We start from the raw sequence: 9,738 nt of genomic DNA on the forward strand, positions 1-9,738 counted from the left end.
CTCGCTGACCCCTGAGCCTCCCGTGCTGGTCCTGTCTCCACCTCCCATTTCACCAGAGGTGGGTTCAATTATGGAGATGTGGCGCTGTACCCAGCTTTTTTTATGAGGGTTCAGGGATCAAAGTCTGATTGTCACACTTGTGTAGCCAGCGCTTTCCCCACCGGAGCTGTCTCTCAGCCCCCGTCGGAGTCTATTAAAACCTATTTTTCACCATGTTTAGAAAATATACTCGTTTGATTTCAAGAAGCAAATTAACAGTTAAGAGACCACATTCTAGAAATACTCCGACTCAGTAGATATCAGAGAGATGCAAATCAAAGTGACATTAAGAGAGAGCATTTTACATTCATCAGAATGGCAAAAATTAGGGAGGCAGAAACGAGCTAGGAGGAGCGCTGGGGAAGCGCTGCTGAGGTGGGCGGGAAAGCAACAGCTCTGACTCTCTGGGTGCCTGAGAGGGCTGGGTGGGCGGGACCACAGCCTGTGCTGGTTTCTTCCTTGAACGTGGGGGTGGTATTAACCTGCTTCACAGCGTAGAATCAAGTAACTCTTTTTTGAGGGGACGGGGGCGGGTTAGAGACAGGGTTTCTCTGTATAGCTTTGGAGCCTATCCTGGCACTTGCTCTGTATAGCCCAGGCTGGCCTCGAACTCCAGAGACCCACTTGCCTCTGCCTCCTGGGATTAAAGCCATGCGCCACCAACGCCCGGCTTCAAGCAACTCTTGATTCAATTGCTAAGATGCTACCTGTGCCAAAGAAGGGATCTGTGAACCCAGCTTTGTAGCTAAAAAGCTCAGAGGGCCAGGAGCTTTGTTCCTCTCTGGTATCTTGGATCTCTATGGATGAGCAGAGCATTCTAGTGAAGTAGGGTGAGACTACAGGTTGGTGAACTTTGCCCTAAAGAACACATAGTAAACACTCTGGCTTTGCAGATGATACTATGAAAGTTAAATGTTACAAGTTCAGAGTCTAGACAAAAGAGTGACCATGGCTGAGTTTTGATGAAACTATCTGTGTGGTGGGAGAGACAGCCCACTGGTTAAAATGATTACCAGCACATTGTGGCAGAATATTTGTTTAACTGTGTAAAGATGTGTTGTTGTTTTTACCTTACCTGCCTAAAGCACCTCATTGGTCTAATAAAAAGCTGAATCGCCGCCAATAGTGAGGGCGGAGGTATCGGTGTGACTTCCAGGCGGGGAAAGCAAAGAGAAGGAATTTAGGCTCAGGAGAAAAGAAAAAAGAAAGGTATGACAGGAAGCACCAGGGGCCAGACAGACAGACATGGAGTAAGCAGGAAAGTAGGACATACAGAATGAAAGAATGGTTAAAGGGCTGGAGAGATGGCTCAGTGGTTAAGAGCACTGCCTGCTCTTCCAAAGGTCCTGAGTTCAATTCCCAGCAACCATATGGTGGCTCAAAACCATCTGTAATGATATTTGGTACCCTCTTGTGACCTGCAGGCATATACCCAGAGAGAATACTGTACACATAATAAATTAAAAAAAAAGAATGCATAAAAAGCCCTAGGACAAAACATAAACTGGGTGGTGGTGCATGCCTTTAATCCCAGCACTCAGGAGGCAAAGGCAGGTGGATCGAGGCCAGTGTGGTCTACAGATCAATCCAAGACAAGCTCCAAAGCTACACAGAGAAACCCTGTCTGGGGGGGAAGAAAAAAGAAGAAGAGAAAAGAAAAGAAAGAGAGAAAGGGGGCCTAAGCTAAGGCTATGCTTTCATAATTAATAATAAATCTCCATGTTGATATTTGGGGACTGGTGGCCAAAACAAGAAAGTGCAACTAAAGATCTCTGTAAGTTTGAGGCCAAGCTGGTCTATAGAGCTAGTTCCAAAAGAGCCAAGGCTACACAAATACCCCGTCTCAACAAATCTATTAGAGGCAGGCATGGCAGCCCATACCTGTCCTCCCAACTTGGGAGGTAGAAGTAGGAGGTCGCCTTCAGCTGCATAAGGAACTCAAGGCCACCCCAGGTCACCTCAGACCCATCTCTAATCACTAAGACCAATACATGGATTTGAAAATATTTAGACGAAGGATGGTGGTACAAGCTTGTAATTCCAGCACTGCAGAGACCACAGCAGGAAGGTTGCCATGTGTTTTCCATCTGAGCTACCTACAAAGCAGCAAGACTTTGTCTTGTAAGCCCCCCGCCAGGCTCAGGCCCCCAGGATCTCAGCCCAGGACTTTGGCCACAATCACCAGGCAGAGGGGAAAGCTTGTTGCAAACTGCATGAGGCTTTATTGTAGTTGTTTAACCAGCTCACCCCATGTTAGCTCGGGTCCAACATCCACCCGCCATGGCGGATGGTTAGGAAAGACTCTGCCAAGCCACTGCATAGAGATCTTATAGGGCAGCATAAGGGGAGTGTCTAGGGGTACCAATCCTGAGCCTGTGCATACCCCTAGACAGGATTGGTGTGCCTCCAGGCTTGGAGGGTTTGGCCTGTGTTGAATGGTCAACTGGTTGTTATGGCCCATAGGCCCTCCCAGGGTGGTTGTTATGCTCTGTGGGTCATTGCTGTGCACTTGTCCATAAAGCACACCCAGAGCCATAAAGCATAGCACCACCAGCTAACTTCTGATTGGTTCCTTGCCACGAGGCAGGCATCTGACCTACTAGTGACCAAGGCAAGGTCAGGGCAAGCACGTGTTAGGCTGTTATGGCTGCCGAAATGTGGAGCTGGTCCCTTCAGTCTCAAAAAAGCAAAAGAAAAAATACTAGTAGGGGCCTGGACAAATGGCTCAGTAGTTAAGTGCATTTGCTGTGCAATATAGGGAAACAGTATAAAACACAATACCACAGAGTAGACAGGGCATTTCAGAGATTGCCTGTAACTGAAGCTCTAGGAGGGGCAGAAAGAGAAAACTATGTCTTTCTGGTTGTTTGTCTAGAAAACCTAAGCCCCAGATTCAAGGAGAGAACAAGCAGAAAATGACGGAGGCTCGGAGGCGTTTATGTGATGTGGTACTCTGACTTGCATGTGCACATACATGCCCCCCAAGCACACACATTCACACTCAGACATACACATACAAATAAATAAGTCTGTTTTTTAAAAGTAGGAAAAAATCGTGCATTAAATATGTACATAAATTTTCCTTGTCATCATTCCCTAAATAACTCAATACAACAACTATTTACATAGCATTTACATTTTATTACGTATTGTAAGGAATGCAGAGACGATTTAAAGTATATGGGGTCATTTGTATAGGTTATATGCAAATACTATATCATTTTATAAAAGGAATTTTAAAGAGGAGCATGGTACATATGCCTATAACACCAGCACCTGGAAAGCTGAGGCAGAGTATCACTGCAAGTTGAGGCCAGCCTGGGTTCTTTTGTTTGTTTGGTTTGGTTTTTTCCGAGTCAGGTTTTTCTGTGTAGCTTTGTAGACCAGGTTGGCCTCGAACTCACAGAGATCCACCTGCCTCTGCCTCCCCAGTGCTGGGACCAAAGTTGTGCACTACCACCACCACTGCCTAGCTCATATTTTTTTTAAGATTTATTTTATTGCCTGGCGTTGGTGGTGCACACCTTTAGTCCCAGCACTTGGGAAGCAGAGGCAGGCGGATCTCTGAGTTCAAGGCCAGCCTATTCTACAGAGTGAGTGCCAGGATAGGCTCCAAAGCTACACAAAGAAACCCTGTCTCAAAAAAACAAACAAAATGATTTATTTTATCTTTATGTGTGTTGTGTAGGTCTATGTACATGCACCATATGGATGCAGTGCCCATGGAGGCCAGCAAAGGGCATCAGACTCCCTTGGAGCTGGAGAGACAGGTGGATATGAGCCACCAGCCTTATGTGGGCTCTGGGAATCAAACTCCAATCCTCTGGAAGAGCAGGAGTGCTTTTGCAGAGAGCCATCTCTCCTCTTCTTACAAAAATTACTTTAAAAAACTAAGACCTAGGCCAAATAAGGGAAGTATGCCTTTATTCTGGCAGGTTTTAGGCAGGAAATTAAAAAGGAAGCTTATTATGATGAATCGAGACTTGTTTTGTTTTTTTGAGACAGGGTTTCTTTGTGTAGCTTTGGAGCCTGTCCTGGAACTCACTTTGTAGACCAGGCTGACCTCAAACTCATAGAGATCCTCTTGCCTCTGCCTCCGGAGTGCCAGGATTAAAGGCATACGCCACCATTGCCCAGCTTGGAAGGAGACTTTTTTTTTATCTGTAAACTATTTTGCCTTCCAAAATGTTTGGTGGTTCCAGGCCAGCAAAAATTATATGGTGAGACCCTGTCTCCAAGAAAGAGGAAGGGAGGGAGGGAGTGTAGGAGGGAGGGAGGGAGGGAGGGAGGGAGGGAGTTAGGGAGGGAAGAGGAAGGAAGGAAGGAAGGAAGGAAGGGAGGGAGGTGGTGGCACACACTTCAATCCCTGCATTCAGGAGGCAGAGGCAGGCAAATCTCTGAGTTCAAGGTCAGCCGGGTCTACCGAGTGAGTTTGAGGACAGCCAGGGCTACACAGAGAAACCCTGTGGAAAAGCTGAAGAGGAGGAGGAGGAGGCAGAGGAAGAAAAGAGAGGAAATGTCATTGAAGATGAATCAACTCCTAAAAGACTTCATTTTATACTCTAAAACCACAAGGTGGGGTGAGCAAGCAAACAGAAATACACTCAGTTAGCTTGAAGGCTTTTGGTTTTCAAAGGCTTGTTACAGTTGACAGATTGCAAATCAACAGCAGGGCAAGGACCTATTGTTTCAGCTCCTTCTCCAGGTCATTCTGTTCCAGGTAGCAAGTGAAGTCATGCCAGGCAACAGGCAGTACAAGCAGTGCTTTGAGTGAATCCCTAAGTAAATCAATAAAAAATAAAACAGTAACTAATAATTGATCTTTTCTACCTTGTTCTACTTCACTGCCTCAGCCTCCTGAGTAGCTGTGATTACAACTTGTACCACCAAGGCCAACTGCTAGATAGCAAAGTCATGCAGGAGAATTACCTTGTTTGGGGGAGAAGAGGACCAAATGTTGCAAGATGAACATCTTACTGTCCAGTGCCCTGGGCAGGGCAAGTGAGAATGGGTACAAGCTGGCTATACACATTCATAAGCAGATATTACAAAATATTAGCCAGTTACTGCAGGGGTCTCTGTGACCTCCACAGCCAGCAGAGAGGTTATCCTAGGGAATCGAGAAGGCAGTTGGGGTTGACACAGCTCAGTAGATGGTTCTTGTTACAAACTTCTAGAGTCTGATCCCAAATGGTTTATTTTAGGCATAGTTAAGCACAGCCCAATGTGGTGAAATCTTTTCTGGTGATAATTAATTCAGTCTCGTATATACAACAAAGCATACATAAATCTCTGAAGAACAAAGTAAGCTGAAGATCAGGAGTGACTCCATCAAAACTTTTTGTAAAGTACATGTGACACCTTCCATAAAGATAGGTCCTAGGGCTGGAGAGATGGCTTGGTGGTTAAGGGCAGTGGCTATTCTTCCAGAGGTCCGGAGTTCAATTCCCAGAGACCACAAGGTGGCTAACAACCATCCGTAATGAGATCTGGCACCCTCTTCTGGTGTACGGGGATACAGACAGACACAACACTATATACATAATAATTTTTTTTTTAATCAAGTTAAAGATTGGTTCTATAGTAACCTGAGAAGAAACCCGTAATAAGGGTCTCAGGGAGAGGTGTGTTCTCCCAGATAATGCAAAGGTCACCAGGCTACAAAGCATGTCCATTTCTAGCCTTCTGGGTGGGTAGCAGGTCTTGCATTCCTTCCCTTGAAGTTAATAAGTCTGTGGCATTAACATTCCAGATTCTTCTAGTGCTTATCTTGAGCGCAAACAGCTCCAGCCCTACAAGCTACACAGGAGTGGCTGCTATGCTGGTGTGCATTCTATTATTACTTCAATCCCTTTTTATGCCTGAATTTCTTCTGTTTTTTCTTTTTTGTTGTTGGTGGGTTTTTTGTTTGTTTGTTTGTTTTTTCGAGACAGGGTTTATCTGTATTGCTTTGAATCGGGTCCTGGAACTCGCTCTGTAGACCAGGCTGGCCTCGAACTCACAGAGTTCCGGACTAAAGACGTGCTCCACCAACGCCCTGTGGTTTTAATTTTCCGATACAGGGTTTCTTTTGTAGTACTGGCTATCCTGGAAATCATTCTGTAGACCAGGCTGGCCTTGAATTTAGAAATCCACCTACCTCTTTCTCTCAAGTGCTGGGATCAAAGGTGTGCACCATATCACCCAGCAACAAAAATAGCTCTTAAAAAAAAACAAAAAACAAAAACTAAACAAAGCCAGGAAGTGGTGTGGTGAATGCCTGGGGGGCATAAGCAGATCGATCTCTGTGAGTTCGAGGCCAGCCTGATCTACAAAGAGAGTTCCGGGACAGCCAGGGCTGTTACATAGAGAAACCCTGTCTCAAAAAAAAAGTTATACAGTTTGTTGTGGGTGTGGGAAATAGCTCGGTGATAGAGCACTTGGCACAGCACCACAATAAATTAATGATAGAATCAGTAGCTGGGCATGGTGGCCCATGCCTTTAATCCCAGCACTTGGGAGCCACATCTCTGAGTTCAAGGCCAGCCAGGTATAGAGAGGGAGTTCAAGGGCAGCCAGGACTACTCAAAGAAACCCAGTCTTGAAAAACAAAAAAAAACAAACAGAATCAGAAAATCACCTTTTTGCAATCAGTCTATTTTTTTTTTGAAGAACAATGATTTTTTTTAAGAGTTTATTTATTTATTATGTATACAACATTCTGCTTCCATGTATATCTGCACACCAGAAGGGGGCACCAGATCTCATAATGGATGGTTGGGAGCCACCATGTGGTTGCTGGGCATTGAACTCAGGACCTCTGGAAGAGCAGTCAGCGCTCTTAACCTCTGAGCCATCTCTCCAGCCCAGTCTTTTTTTTTTTTTTTTTTTTTTCTCTTATTCTTTACTCTTTGGGGGCCTGCTACCCAGTTCCCAAGTAAATCACATGGAGACTTACTCTTACTTATGAATGCCCGGCCTTAACTTGGCTTATTTCTAGCCAGTTTTCCTTAACTTAATTATGCTGTCTTGTGGATGCACAGATTAAGATTCACAGGACTAGGTTCAATATAAGCTTATTGGGGGAGAATGCACTTACCCATGAAACAGATTTGTGTTCCCTCTCCAAGGATCCACCCAGGCTGCTCTCCTTGACCTCACCCTAAGCTACAGAGAGACCACCTGTCCCCTGACCCCAGACCTAATCCGGGCCTGAATGGGCGTGGTGGTCAATGCACCTGGATATTTCACTACACCGTCATTGTGATGCCTCTGGGCTTTTTTTTTTTTTTTTTTTTTGAGGGGGGGTTTCCAAGACAAGGTTTCTCTGTGGCTTTGGAGGCTGTCCTCAAACTAGCTCTTGTAACCAGGCTGGTCTCGAACTCAGAGATCCGTCTACCTCTGCCTCCTCAGTGCTGGGACTAAAGGCCTGCACCACCACCGTCCAGCGCCTCTGGGCTTTTATCTTTCTCTATGGTATGTACCTACCTACCTTTCTTCCTTCCTTCCTTTCTTCCTTTCTGTCTTTCTCCATGCCTTGCTGTGTAGCTGGCCCCTGATGTCCTCCTCTCCTTTTCTCCCCCATCTTTTCTCCCCAGATTTCTCCCATTTATTCTCTGTCTGCCAGCCCCCACCTACCCTTTCTCCTGTCTTGCTATTATTGGCCATTCAGCTTTTTATTAGACCATCAGGTGTTTTAGACAGGCAAAGTAACACAGCTTCACAGAGTTAAGCAAAAGCAACACATCTTTGCATCATTAAATATTCCATAGTTTAAACAAAAGTAACACATCTTCAACTTGCCTGATGAGGTAAGACTCATCAGTAGACCTAACGCTCTCAGGACAGGTCATTAGTTAAGGGTCTCTACAGATACACAAGAACACAACATCTCCACAGTAGCCTTCTACACAGGACACATGTCCTTAGTAGTCTTACATCTAGAGAAACATCAGACCAACCCAGATGGGGACATGCCACAGAGCTGAGATTTCCGAAGTAGCAGCCAGCTGCTCATGCCTGTAACCCTGCACACGAGAGGTTCTGGCAAGAGGACTGGCATATGAGTTCAGGGATAGCCTGAACTACATATGGAGTGTCAGACCAGACAGGGCTCCCTGGCAAGAACCTCCCCTCCTCTTGGGGGGGTATTCAGACAGGATTTCTCTTTGTAGCTTTGTAGCCAGTCCTGGAACTCGCTCTGTAGACCAGGCTGGCCTCGAACTCACAGAGATCCACCTGCCTCTGCCTTTGCCTCCTGACTGCTGGGATTAACGTGTGCCTCCACCATGGACTGTGGAGCCTGTCTCAAATAAATAAATGCTATCTGGGGTGGGGGTGGTGGGGGTGGGGTGGTGGTGGTGATGCACAACTTTAATCCCAGCACTCGGGAGGCAGAGTCAGGCAGATCTCTGAGTTTGAGGCCAGACTGGTCTACAGAGTTCTAAGACAGCCAATGCTACACAGAGAGAAACCTTGTCTTGGGAAAAAAAAAAAAAGGAATGCCTTAATCCCAGGATTTGGAAGGCAGAGGCAGGCAGATCTCTGTGAGTTTGTGGTCAGTCTGGTCTACAGAGTGAGTTCCAGGACAGCCAGGGCTTTGCAGAGAAACCCTATCTCGAAAAACAAAATAATACTAGGTGAAAGAACTCATGCCAGCCGGGCGTTGGTGGCACAAGCCTTTAATCCCAGCATTCTGGAGGCAGAGGCAGGCGGATCTCTGTGAGTTCAAGGCCAGCCTGGTCTCCAGAGCGAGTGCCAGGATAGGTTCCAAAGCTACACAGAGAAACCCTGTCTCGGAAAAAAAAAAAATGCCTACAACCCCAACATTCAGTAGGCTGAGGCAGGATTGTCCAGGAGTTCCAGGTCAGCCTGGCTAAAAAGGAAGTTTGGGGCCAGGTGTTCATCTCCATTCTCACAATGGCATCTCCTTCCAAGGGTTGCAAAGAGGAAAGGAGTTCATATATAAATTTAAAGTAGGAAAACTACTGGCATGATGGCATCTCCGTGTTCAAGGCCATCCTGTTCTGCAAAACTGTGTAAACCCTGTCACAGTGGAAACCTTTTCATCTAAGCTTTGGATCTGCTACACATACATACCAAGAAATTGAAATCCTGGCTAAAGGATCTCCAGCTGGCAGCCTGTGGTTGAGCCAGCCTTCAGCCTTTACAAAGCTAGTTAAACTAGGACCTGAAATACTGAAACTTCCAAGTCTTTTCCTTGTAGGATCAAATCCTAGGTGAATACTCAACTCTCTTGGTGATTTCACGCAAAATACTTAATTGCTTTGAGCCTGTTTCCTCATTTAACCAAGAGGATAATAACAAGAATCACGTCAAACTGCTAGGCAGCACCAACGCTTAGGAGGCTGGGGATGGGATTGCGGGGGCGAGATGAGTTAAAGGACAGCCTGGGCTACACAGTGACTTTTGAGGTCCCTCTCTCTAAAATAGTACTTGGTGGCAAAGACTATGCCTTACTCTGAAAACTCCAAGGGACAACGGTCAAACACTTGTCTGCCATTCTACAAGATTCTGTTTGTTTGTTTGCTTGTTTGTTTTTGTTTTCCTGGCGCCAGAGAGGGGCAAAGAGGTGCCTGACGCAAAGTAGTACTTAGGACAGCTACCATTTTGTGGACCAAGGTTAGGGTTCGCACGTCTGGAGATTACCGAGCAGTGGCAGAAGACGCATAAAGGCCGGGAGGCCGGGGTTCCCAGAGA

The sequence above is a fragment of the Cricetulus griseus genome, chromosome 2, assembly GCF_003668045.3.
Source record: "Cricetulus griseus strain 17A/GY chromosome 2, alternate assembly CriGri-PICRH-1.0, whole genome shotgun sequence".
NCBI classification, from domain to species: domain Eukaryota; kingdom Metazoa; phylum Chordata; class Mammalia; order Rodentia; family Cricetidae; genus Cricetulus; species Cricetulus griseus.